This window comes from Urocitellus parryii, chromosome 6, assembly GCF_045843805.1.
Source record: "Urocitellus parryii isolate mUroPar1 chromosome 6, mUroPar1.hap1, whole genome shotgun sequence".
Taxonomy (NCBI): domain Eukaryota; kingdom Metazoa; phylum Chordata; class Mammalia; order Rodentia; family Sciuridae; genus Urocitellus; species Urocitellus parryii.
Window position 1 is genome coordinate 465791 of NC_135536.1, and position 13449 is coordinate 479239.

Sequence of the window (13449 nt, forward strand, 5' to 3'; positions counted from 1 at the left end):
TTAAAATAAATAATTCATTACTACTGCTTTTGATTGCAGTTGATCAATACCTAGTCTCAAGGATAGAGATTGCACAATCCAACAAGACACACATCACCCACAGAGTTCCTGTTCCATGTTGCACCTACCCATCCCTTCCCAACAGCTCAAGGACTCAGTGTCCCAACTGATTATCTGGGTTTCAGTCAGGCTCAGAATGTGGGTATAAGCCTCTCCAACACTTCCAGAACCTCAGGCTTGGTACTGGCCTATTTCATGCGGGTGATTCCCAGAGGATTAGGGGTGGGAAGTGACAAAAATGTGGGGCTATTTTAGCTCTTTTGGGGGTTTTTTTGACTCATGATTTATGGGAAGCTGGAAAACTGGGGAAAGATAATGGATTAAGCTCATCCCATTTAAACAGCTCATGTAGCCATTAGAAAAAAAGTTCAATCATTACAATACTGGGTTTCCAAACTGCAAGCAGTTGGCTTCCTCATCTGTTATAGATTTAAAGTCTGAAGGTTATCATATTTTAGGCTCTTTGAGAGCAAATATCCAGGGCTTTGGATTCAGGCAGCCTGGATTCAAATCCCAGCACTACCATTTACTGCATGTTGAAAAATGTGTAAGTTGCTTAATGTCTGAGCTTTGGCTTCCTTACCTGTGAAATGGGCATAATACCACCTGCATTTTAGTCATTCTGAAGATGGAAAGAGTGCCAATGTTGATGCCGAGGTGTGTACTGTTAGACCAGGACGCAAGAAAAGACCACTGATTCCAATTAAAATCAAATTAAAGCAAGCTTATTATTTCGACCGGCCGGGCTGCCTTTCCCTCTCAAAACGGCGGGAACAAGACAGCCCCGAGGCTTCTTTCTGGCCCAGTTTTATAGCCCAAAAAGTTACACAAAGGGGGGTTACAGATAACAGAACTCTGACAAGCATCACACTAATGGTAGTTTACATTTTTGCTGGCCCCGGCATCAGAATTTATGGAGATCTTAGAGACTCAGAGAGGGTCATTATCTGGCCAGGGAGGGCCAGAATTTATGAGGCTCACTAAGGTTTAGGAAAGGGTTGTTATATGGTCAGGGAAAACCGGACCTGGGTGAGTTCAGGGCACGGGCAGGCATTCCAATCAGCTTTACTGTTGGGGTGCAGCGGAGCGACGGAGAGAGAGACCACACAAGAGACTCGCTTCATGCAATCACGGGGGGGAAATTTATTAGGGATCCGTTCCAGCGCGCTGGAACTCTGTGCCCACTCAAGATGGGAGAGCGGCTCAGAGCCCAGAGCAGAGTTCAAGCAGAGCTTAAGTACACTTTTTGGAGAGGGTGGGGGGCTTTGCATACATCAGAACAAATCATCATGAGGCACGGGAAAATTGAACAACAACCCTGAGTTAGGATTAGTGCATACATTGGCGGGAACAGATTGGACAGGGGTGATTGGTGCTCCTAAGTGGGGTACACATTTAAACTGATTGGTTTAGGTCCTGCAATGCCTACGTGCCAAGCAACTCAGAACCCTTAGCTATTAAACAACCAGAAAGTCAGTGGAAATATTTACTGGGCAGTTCCAGCATTGTCCTAACAACTTTACAGAGATTATAGGTTCCGGGGATAGCAGAAGAATTTTAACAATACCTAGTCTTTACTTTTTAGCCCAGGCCTTGCCATTTAGAAGCTTTACAATGCCCGGTCTTTTACACTTTAACTCAGACTTTTGCAGCTTAGAATCAGCTTAGAAATTTTACTTTTACATTACAACATCAACTAATGGCCAGGGCATACAGACATCCTGATATTTTTACAGAAAACAGAAATGAATCCTTCATAACTTGTGACAAGCTGGCTTCTAATCTAATGAGATAACTAGGCTAGGTATATCAGTAACTATTCAAGAATGGTAGGATTTCTCTGTCACCCTGTGACCTTTCCTGAAAGTTTGCTCTCTCTTCCTTCTCTGGATTACTCCCAGCAATTGTAGCCCAAGCAATCTCTCTGGTGTCATCCAATACCAACCTTCAAAATTCTATCTTAGAACAGATATTTTTAAGGGGCAACACTGGGTGATAGCAATTGATTCTAGCTGTGGCCTAGGAGAATGCTCTATTCCTGTTGAAGGTCAATTTCCAAGTGTGCTCCACACCATTGTAACTAGTGCTTGTGGGTATTTCTTGGGAGAATTAAAAGAAGAAGGAGGAGGTGGAGGAGGAGATAATGATGACATTCTGTGGTCATATGAATTTAGAAAATAGCTTTGTTTACCTTTCTTTTTAGTGACAATCTTGCATTTGGGTCTCTTATCAACATGCTTTCCTTTAAATCATCTCAATTCATCCTCTTAAATTCTTATTTACTTGCACAGGTGTGGAAGTGGGGTTCAGAGTTGTTAACTGACTTGCCTACCTGGTTCAGCTGAGCACTGTTGGAGCCATTGGCAGTCCCCAAGTCCAAGTATCTTTTCTGTGCATCTGGAAGAAACACTTTCATATATCTATTTCTGGCTATTAAACAACAACAGAATCTATAAATCATGGCATAAGCTCCTAGGATTACATTGCCCAACAATTGCATTTCCATGGCAATGAGAAAACTAGAGAAAAGACATAATTTATCTAAGAGTTCCAAAATTAGAAGGGACAGAGCCAAAACAGAAACCCACCCTACAAACCTTTACCAGGCTGCCTTCACCATATGCCCAGGGCTAACCTGATTGGCTCAAGGTCCCCATTTATCTTCTTTAATTGCATCTTCTCTCCCTTAAATACAAGAGTAATGCTGTCCAAGATATCTTTCTGTGATGATGGAAATGTTCTACAGTTCTATATGATAAACACTAATTACATGTGGCTATTGATCACTTGAAATGTATCTAGTGCAAAGAGAAAACTGAATTGTTAATGCTACTTAGTTATAATGAGTTTATATTTCTATAGCCACATGTGGCAAATGGTGACCATATGGGACAGGATGATTGTAGAGGCCAGAAATCATATTAAATCTGTAGAGCCAATGAGTGCAAACATTGTATGGGCAGAAGATCCTCTTTTAATTACAACCAAGGCCTAACTACCTGGACATTGTTAGGGGCTAAATTCAGATTGATTTAATGGCAGAACACAACATGAGATGCCATTGCTCAAGCTGTTTCTGCCCTCCCCTGGCAATGTCTTACCTGTTCTTCTAATATAGGCTCAAGCTCACACTCCTTCAGGGATACCTGTGGCTTACCTTTCCCCCACCAAGCAGAGGTGTTGAGGGCCACAGCTGAGTCTGGATAGTGCATGACATTTTGCCAGAAGGAGTTGTTAAGAGGTGACACCAGCGAGCATTAAGATGATGATAATTAAGTTAAGCTGTGTATAATTGCTGTACTGCATGATGCTGGATTGAAACAGGCTGTGTATTGAGTTGTATATGGACCCTGCTGTCCGACAATAGGGCAGCTCCCGGCTCTGGGAATAGGGTGGCCCCTGCTGCCTCTGGCGCCTGCTACTTTGGAGTTCCCATGGAGTTCTCATGAGGTTCCCGTTGAGTTCGCACGGAGCCCGGTAGAGGGTGAGAGTGTTCCCAGGGAGTGCACGTGGAGTGTTGGTGGAGTTTGGGCAATAAAGTAGTTCCTGTTTGAACCTACAAGTGCCTTGTGGCGGCTCGGTTATTTTGTGCTCAGCCAGACTTCGGCACAGAGGAAAGAGTTTATTCTGTGGAATTCCCACATTTTTATAATTATCTCCAGATGTATGAAGAGGAAGAGAGTTTCTGTTTGCTGAGACCCTCTGCTAGGCAAGTGCATAAGAGAGAAGATAGTTTTCCTGATGAGAGACAGATGTGCAGAGAGGTGGGGAGATAGTGGCTAGAGAAGAAAAGAGGTGGTAATTAGAGGAGAGGGGTATTAAGTGATTTAACCTTCTTTTCTATCTCCCTTTCAAAATCTTCAGTTAAAGGGGGACTGTTCAATCTATGGTGAGATATGGGTAAACCTCACTATGTTGAGAGACAAAAGTGAATTACATGCTACCCAATAAAAACATTTAACATACTGGGAATTGATGGGAACTTTAGCAACCAGATATGGGACATCTACAAAAATAAAAATGCAGAGTTAACATCACACTCAATGATGAAAGACTTAATGCTTTCCCCCTAAAATCAGGAGAAAGAAAATGATGCCTACTCTTTCCCCTTCTATTCTACATTGTACTACAAAATTCTTGCCAAGAACATTAAGAAAGAATAAAAAATAAAAGGCAATCAGTTTGTAAAGGAAGTAGTGAAAGTATCTCTATTTGCAGTTTACATCATGTACAGAGATGATTCTAAAGAATCCACCAAAAATTCATTACAACTATGGCATAATTTTAAACAAGTTTGGAAGATAGAATATCCCAAAGCCAGCTGTATCTGTTCTAAATGTTGATAAGGGGAAAATCAAGTATAAAATCAAGAAAACAAATGTATTTATAATAGCATCAAAAAAAAATAAAACTCTTAGAAATAAATTTAACCAAATAAGTGTAAGACTTTTTCATTGGAAGACAGTAAAACACTAATAAAATAAATTAGAGAAAACCTTATTCTGTGAAAAGACATCCCATGTTCATAGTCTGGAAGAATTAATATTTTTAAGAGGGTAACAACACTCCACAAATCTACAGGTTAAGTGCAATCGCTGTCAAAATATCAACTAACTTCTCTAAAAAAAACTAACAAAGTGATCCTAATGTAAAAATTCAATGGACCCCACGTAGTCAAAACAACCTTCAAAAAGAAGAACAAAGTTGGAGGACTCCAACTTCTTGATTTCAAAACTTGCTACAATGATACAGAAATTGAAACACTATGGGACTGGCATAAGGGTGGACACACAGATCATTGGACAGATTTGAGACCTTTGCATTTCTGATCAATTAATTTTCTAGATGGAAGTCAAGACAATTCAATTGCATGGATGGTTCTGGGATAACTGGATAGCCATATGCAAACAAAACAGAACAAACCAGCAGCAACAGCAAAACAAAGCTGGACCATAAAGAAAGATTAATTCAAAATGATTCAAGATCTAAATGGAAGAGCTAAAACTATAAAACTCTTAGAAGAAAACATGGGTATAAACTGCATGACCTAGGATCAGTTCATAATCTCTCAGATATAATACCCAAAGTTCAAGCAACAAAAGGAAAAAAAAAAAAACAGACACATTAGATGTGGAAATGAAAAACATTTTGCTTCAAAGATGTGAAGAGAGTAAATACAACCTACAAAATTGGAGAAAATTTTCACAATTCATATATCTGATGAGAGACTCAAATATAGGATATACAAAGAGCTATCACAACTCAATAATAAAAAGGTAAATAATCATTTAAAACAGACAAAAGATCGGAGTAGATATTTCTCCAAAGATTAACAAATGACCACTTTTAAACAAATGACATTAAAAGATGTTCAACCTCATTAGCTATGAGGGAAATGAAAATCCAAACCACAGTGAGCCATCACTTCCACATTACTAGGATAGCTATAATAAAAAAAAAGAGAATAACAAACCAGGATTAAAAAAAATTCAAAACCTTCATATATTTATGGGAGGAATGTAAAGCACATCTCTTCTGAAAAGAGATGGACAGTTTCTCAAAAAACTATGGGTAGAGTTACTACATGTCTCTGCAATTCTACTCCTAGGCATATAGAAGAGAAATGAAAATATATGTCCACACAAAAATTTGGATGTGAATATTCATAGCAGTATTTTGCATAATAGCCAAAAAGTGGGAATCACTCAATTGTCCATCAACTGATGAACACATACATAAGCATGTGGTATACCAATACAATGGAACATTATTTGTCAATAATGAAGAACTGATACTTGCCACCATGTAGATTAAACTTGAAAACATTATGCTCAGTGAAAGAAGTCAGACAAAAATGTCAATGGTTTAATTTATAAATGAATTCCAAGGCTGGAGTTCCTTAGGATAGGCCAACCTAGAGAGAGAAAGGAGATGAGTGGTTGTCAATGTCTAGAGGGAATGTGGCTGACTGGAGGATGGAAGTGCTTTCTGGGGTGGGTGATGAAAATGTTCTAAACTGATAATGGTGATAAATGTACAACTTTGAATATTTTGGAAGCCATTGAATTTTATGTTTTAAATAGGTGACTTGAAGAGTATATAAATTATATCTCAATAAAGTTGTTGCTAAAAAGCAAGATGCATATGGACACATAGAACACATCAATGATATAAAAATACTGAAAATGCATGTGGGGATATGGCTCAGTTGGTAGAGTGTTTGCCTCACATGCACAAGGCCCTGGGTTAAATTCCCGGCACCACCAAAACAAAAAAATAAAAAATGAAAAATGCAAATAACACTATTGTCCTGGAACATACATGAATGTAGTAGAGGCACAGAAACCACCATGTGAATAAGAAGAACAAACTGGGAAGCTTTGGCAAACCCAGGAGGGGATGGTTAGTGCATTAGGGAGACACTGGGTAGAGAAACACTTAACTCTTAAGCTTGATGGTGGAAAATAGATGTTCTTGTTATTATGTCCAAAACTTGTTTATTAGCTTTTAATTCTTTGTAAAAACTTTTTATGGCCATTTCCCAATATTTTAGAAGCTGAACATGTGGCTTTGATATAGAAAGGTCAAAGACTGGCCTCAGGGTCCCCTGGACTTGGTGAGCACAGTGCTGGACAAAAAAAAAAAAAAAAAAAAAAAAAAAAAAAACAGCCATGCCTGCAGATTCTCTGAATTGAATCCAGCAATTTCTTGAACCATCTCCAGAACATCCTTCCTTCTGTTTTTTTTTTTTTTTTTTTTGAGTGAGAGAGAGGGAATTTTTTAACATTTATTTTTTAGTTCTCGGAGGACACAACATCTTTGTTGGTATGTGGTGCTGAGGATGCAACCCGGGCCACACGCATGCCAGGCAAGCGTGCTACCGCTTGAGCCACATTCCCAGCCCACATCCTTCCTTCTGGCTGGTGGTCTACAGCAGTAGCTTAGCCATACAGCCAGAGAGCCCTGGTTTGAATCTCCAATGTGAGCCTGCTTCTCAGCGGAATGGCATTTTGCAAATTGCTTCACTTCTCTGAGCTTTGCTTTCTTATTAGTTAAATGGGAATAATACCACCTACCCCTCAAAATTGGTGCTGACTGAATAGAAAATGTAAGGTCTCCTCTGGTGCCTGGAGGTCCTTCCTGCTGTTGATGCAGTTCCTGCAGAAGCTGGGCTCTCCCTGCTCATCTCAGGGGGGTAGGCTGTGCTGGGTCCTATACTCCTTGGCATGCTGCACTACTGGCCATGAGTGAATGCTGGCTGAGTGGGACTTTTAGAGCCCCATCATCCCTTCTCTCTTCCTAACTGCTTTGAAAAGCAAAGGGATCAAAAGGCCCTCAAAGACAGCTCCCTTCACTACTCTTAAAAACAACAACCACAACAACAACTACAAAACAACAAATATATATATATATATATATATATATATATATATATATATATATACATATATATATATATAATCTAGCTCTGTTCTTCTCTGAGGGTCATTTTTTTGTATTCCCAGCTGGTCATCAGCTGCTAGAGGCTCATAGGGCAGGGTCAGCCCCCAGGGGCCCAGGAATAGCACAATGAGGGTAGGAATGGCTACCTGTATGGAAGCTTCCCTCATGGGGAGAATCTCCCTCTACTTTTTGTGGAGACTGAAGGTTGGATGCCTTGGCTCAGGTTCTCAGTAGTAAGATCCAGGCACATCTAGGGGAAAGCTGGACCTCAGAAACTGAGCCTGAGAACCAGGCAGGTCAATGAGATTGGGATTGTATTGTAGTTGAGCAGGGGAGATAGAAATCCCTTTGTGTGTAGGAGAAGCTGCAGAACTGTTGCCCTGGAAGCTATTCTTCATGTTGAACAGATTACATAAAGGGCATTCTCTGAGCTCTGGGGTCTGAAGCCTCCTCTTCAAATGTCAGTCCTGGCGGAGAGCTCTCAGTAGTAAGCCATTCCTCTACTCCCTCAGGGACTTGGCTGGTTTTTTGGTAAGTGCAGAGGTCCCTGTGCCTGGTTCAGGTCTCTGAACCATCCAACAACATTTTGTAGCTAGTGAGAAAGGAGCAGGGAGGAAGAGCCCTTTGGGGCCTGTTAGCTCTGTCCTGGCCCTGGGGAGACCCCAATCAAAGGACCTCATGTGGCATTGATGGAGGCCAGACCTAAGGCCTCCTTTATATCACTTCCAGCAACCTATGTGGCCCCACTGTACTACAGTGACTGACCTTACTGACCTATGGTCTTTCTGATCTAGGACAGAGCATAACAGAAGGGGATGAGTGGCTTTAGGAATGAAGGGAAAAGTGACAATCATTCTCTCCACCCTTGAGCTCATTTTCTGATGTCCAGTGGGCCACTCTCCTGCCCATAAAAATAAGGTACCTGTAGAAATCAGAGTCGAGGACTACCACCAAGTCTTCTCTAAAAGCTTTTGGGAGCTATAGCTAACTGCCCATGGCTACTGCCCCCCTCCCAAACATCTTCCACCCTGCTGCCAAAGCTACCTCTCTAAAAATCCAGGGAAAACATACAAACCAGCCTTCTAGATCCTACCTACCAGTTTCTCCCACTGAAGCCCATAGTTGGGTTTCTCCTTGGCCTGCCTTGAGTTTTTAACACCACATTCTATTCCTCTCAAAAATTGCTAGTGACAGCTAGTGCAGCTCTGCCATCTTGGTTGATTTGCAGGAACCAATTCTTCACCAGCTTAATGGGTAGCACTCTGGAGGGCCCTGGAGAAAGGGTGGGAAGTCCTATGGGAGAGATGTGAACCCTCTTCATTGCCTGTCTCACCTTTTTTTCTAGCTCTAAGCTCTTCCTCTTCAGCCTACCAACATCTAAAAGAGAAAGGAAGGTGTCCAGGGGTTTTCCCTCACCCCATCTTTTCCCCAGAATCTCACTCCCAGCCCCAACCCTGTTATTTCCTTCCCACTGAAAATCCACCATTGCTTTTATTTCTTAATTTGATTTTCTCTGGCTCTGAATCAAGATAAAAGGAGGAAATTCTTTTCGGTCTTTAAAAAAATAATTCCCAGAGTCTCCCACTAGCAGATTCATACATAATGATCATAATTATTTTAAAAGAAATCTTTATTGCTCCCTCACCCTCTTCTTTTCCACCTCTCCTGCAGGCTTGAGGAAGGGAGATTCTAGAGTTTCCTTGTGGCTGAAGGTGGATCAGCATACATCAAATTCTTCCAGTCAAAGTGGGAGACTTACTCGCTATCTCTCGGAGCATGAGGAAATTGCAGATGCTACAGGCAGCTACCTGCTGGAAATGGACACAACTGAATCACCAAGTGGGAAAGTTACTCCCTTTCTAATTTGTTTTCAACTGTTTTATTTCATTGAGTCTCAAGTTGGTGCTAGATTAGTCACTAACTCCTCCTGGCCTTTCTTAACCTTCCTTTTATTGATATCTTCAATGGACCCCAGATGGGAGCCCAAAGCAGCTCACTATCCTATTTTGGCAAGGTTACTCTGTGCTGCACATATATTTTTGCATACTATGACAGGGGCTTTTTGTCACAGGTGATTCCCTTCAAAAAATAAGTAATTAACAAAGGCTTAGAAAATAGCCCAGATGCTTGCTGCTGATCTAGGAACTTGGCTTCTGCCCAGCAGGCTGTGCCGGTCACGTTCAGGCAAGAATCCTCTTTGAATATTGCTGGTCCAGGTGGCCAATGGCTGGCACTGAGGCATCTTCAGATCACAGTTTTTCATTTTTGTCAGAGATGATTGGCCTGGCTTCACAGCTCCATTGGAGGCTCTTCTGCTCCCTGAGATTTAAGGACCAATGACCACTCTAGGTCACAAGTCCAGAGAGTGGGTGGCTGCAAAAGACATTTTTTTTTTTGTTAGCTGTGCCTCATTACCCTCTGGGCAACCTACTCCTTTCACATCTGGTTTGAGTGGAGTTACCCACCTGCCCCAAATCTAAGACCTGTCCCTTTCTGATCATTCTGTTCCATCCACGACAATGGGTGGTTTCATGGCTGGGCAGTGAGATTTTATGAGAATGCCATGACTGGCTCTTTCCCACTGACTTTGAAACTAAAAAGATGAGATGCCCCTGCAGTAATTTCTACCACCTTGGGGAGGGAGCAAACAGCGAAGAATCAGGCAAAGAAACCAGGATAAAGAAACTCAATCCTGATGGAATTATTTCCATCCCTTGATCCAGCTGTGTGTAAAGCTAGGCTCTACCCTTGGACACCTTTAGACTTATCCACTGAGCTAATAAATTCCTTTTACATGTAATTCAGCTAGGATCACTGTTCTGGTCACTGGCAACCACAGAAGTCTTCACTGTGAAGCAGAGAAGCAAGTGCCAGTTGAAATGGCTCAATGCAAATCTTTGGCCACTGAGAGACAAAGAACTCAGAGGGCATGATCAACTGACATGGGCAAGTGGCATTGCTACTATACATGAACACAGTCATAGCAAGAGCTACAATTGTAACAAGAAGCTCTAAACCATAGATGATCATATTACAGGCACAGGCTAAGTGCCAGGCATGTAATGACTTACTCATGTAGGCCCTGCAACAATCCTACAATGCAGATCTATTTTTACCAACATGCTATAGATGAGAAACCTGAGGCTCAAGGACCCTCTGTGCACTTCAGCAGCAGTTGGGGCTGTGTCCCTGATACTGACTTTTCCCCAGTGTTCTTCTGTGTTAAACAAGTAGACTGCTCCCTGGTGAACACAAAGCTCTAACAAAGTGTGCAACTGTGAGGGGTGTGGCTCTCACGTGGCACACAGGATGCTTATATCCCAGATGATGTGAAGTCTACCCTTAGGGGCATCCTAGTACCCAGCTTACTTGGCTGTCTGTGGGCTCTGCAGAAGAATCAGGTTCTTTTTGTCCCTGCTCAGAGACAGGCAGAAAAGGCCCCTGTGTGAGACAAGAATACAGTAATACACGTTAGCTGTGTGACTCTGGACAAATCATTTCATCTTTCTGACACCCTCTAGAAGGTGGAGACCTCAGTGCAGGCTTGGTCACTCACCATGTGGTTGGATCATCCTATGGAATGTGATTTGAAAAATAAAAAAGAGTGGCTGCAGGAAGGGGGTGTCACTTGACTCCCCAGAGTAGGTGTGGACAGATGGAAGACAATGACCCACACTTCCTCCTCTCTGCCCAGGGCTGGGATGAGGAAAGCCAAGTGGTGACCTGGAAAAACTATTTCTTTCCCCAAAGCAGAGAGATAAGAACTGTGAAGCAGAGAAGCAAGTGCCAGGTACAGAACTTGGGAATTTATTTTTACCCTGTTTTCTCTATACTGAAATATCAGGCTTGGAGCTGCCTCTCTCATGCTTTATCCCTGCTCCCCACAGTGTGGTGATGTAGCCTGGAAACAGGCTTCCTCTACTCCTCTGCTTCCTCTGTCTTTCCATGGGAGTAACAGTGGTATGGTGATGGAAGGCTGGAAACATTGAAAGAGAGAAATGGAGAAGAGACCTTTTATATGTTTTGGGGGGTGGTGGTTTACTTCCTCCAAGGGATCAAGAATGCACAGAGATCCTCTGCACTGTTGGGCACCTACTGCAAGTTTTGTCACATGGCCTTTTTATTTTGCAAGACATGAATACCCAATTAAAACTGGTTTTTATAATAAAGAACATTGAACTGGCCAAGGCTACTAAAATATCTAGGATTTCTCAGGCTGCAGGTAAGATTTGATCCTGGGCCTCAGTACAGTGACAAGGACTTTGAGTTCTCTGTCTTTCACCCTGCCTTGTGTGTGACTGGCTTTATCCTCAGGAGTCACACTGTGCTTCTCCACACCCCCTAATACTTCTGGAATCTTCCCTTTGGTCACAAATGGCTTCAGTGATTCTAAATTTCACATCTTCATTCTGAAGGCTCCCAGGGAAAAACAGGAAGTGTGTTTTGCCAGAAGGCTGTTGGCAATCTCTTCTTGGGTTGCATTGCCTCTGATTGAGTTCTGTGCCATCCCTGAGCCAGTCACTTTGATGTGGGGGTAGGATGTGAAAAACACTTCTGAGTAGGAAGAGACAAACCATATTCCCCAAAGCAGAGAAGCAATAATTTCATGGAGGAAATGTGCGGTGCTGAATCTAGAAGGTAGGAAATGGATGCCAAGCTACAAGCATGAGCCTGTCCTGTGATTGATTCACATTTTACTTTCATCCACTCAGGTCCAGGAAAACCTCCTAGACAGGAGGCGCTGTTCTTTATTACCCCCAAATAGGCTAACATTGACATCTTTTCTTTCCAAATGTCTGTTTATTTAAAGTTCTGAGTACTAAGAATCCCAAGTCTATTCCTTTCAATATTTCACTGGTCTACAGAATCTCCCCAAGATTTGCAGGTAGGTTCTGGCTGAAGTGAAAAATGTTTGCCTGTGGAAAGCTTCCTGCATTCAAAATGAAATCCACACTGAACCTGCTGGCCAACTGACCACTTGCCCTCTTGCTCATATTTAGCTACACTTGATGCTTCTTATTCCTTAAATGAGTCAATTACTGTGAAGCCTCAGAATCCTCCAAGTGCTCTTTCAGTCCAGAATGCTCTGGACACATTCAGGGCTCTGTTTAAATTCCATGACCTCCAATAGGTCTTAGATTAGCCAAGCAGGTAAGACACTTGAAATTGCCATGTACATCAATGGTTTGAGTCTCCCTTTCCCTCCTCCAGATTACCAGCACTGTGAAGCAGGGATTGTGCTTAGCTGCAACTATGAGCATGGCCTCCAAAACTGCTTCTATGTCTGGTACACTGTAGGTTCTCATTACTTGTTGACTGAATGAGTGAAAATTCCTTTTGAATGGTCTCATAAACTTTTTAGGGTGGGGCCATTTCTGATGCTTTTCTTGCCTTTAATTGGGTGCCTGTGAAAATGCTGGGCATAAAAGAGATAAAATATTCAAATTTTTCAAATGAAGATGAAAAAGCTCTCTGCTATAGGGATTTGCTCTAGATTGTACCATATTGGCAGGTCTTGAGTGCTTCTTTGAGGAATTCTCCTAAGAAAGCCATTGCTTGTGAGTATCTGAAGACATGAAACTGCAGAAGGGAACACAGGACCATCTTTGTATGCATATTTCTGAGTACAGTGGCAGGACCACCATGCACCAGTAAAAGTCAGAAAATGACATGTGAGCATGACATTGTTTACACCTTCACTCATTGAGACAACTGAGATGAATGCACTATAAGAAAAAGGATATTTAACCACATGTACTGCAGACCTAGAGGTCAAGGCCAAAGTCTTCGTGTGCCAATCACCTGGTGGAATCCCCAACCTCTCTGTGGACACAAACTCTCCCTGAGACTTTATTGCTTGTGATCATCCTCAGGACAATTGGGTGGGGGTATGAGTGCCCCAGTGCTGCTCATGAAAACTCAAACATATGCCACCTACCTAGAGAC

The 13449-nt window shown here is 42.1% G+C and overlaps 1 non-coding gene across 1 annotated transcript; it reads left to right on the forward strand.

The window, feature by feature from the left end:
* Positions 1-6253: 6253 nt before the first annotated feature.
* Trnav-cac (transfer RNA valine (anticodon CAC)) lies at positions 6254-6326 on the forward strand. The gene has a single exon. It is a non-coding gene; the product is annotated as a tRNA-Val (tRNA).
* The last annotated feature ends 7123 nt before the right edge of the window (positions 6327-13449 follow it).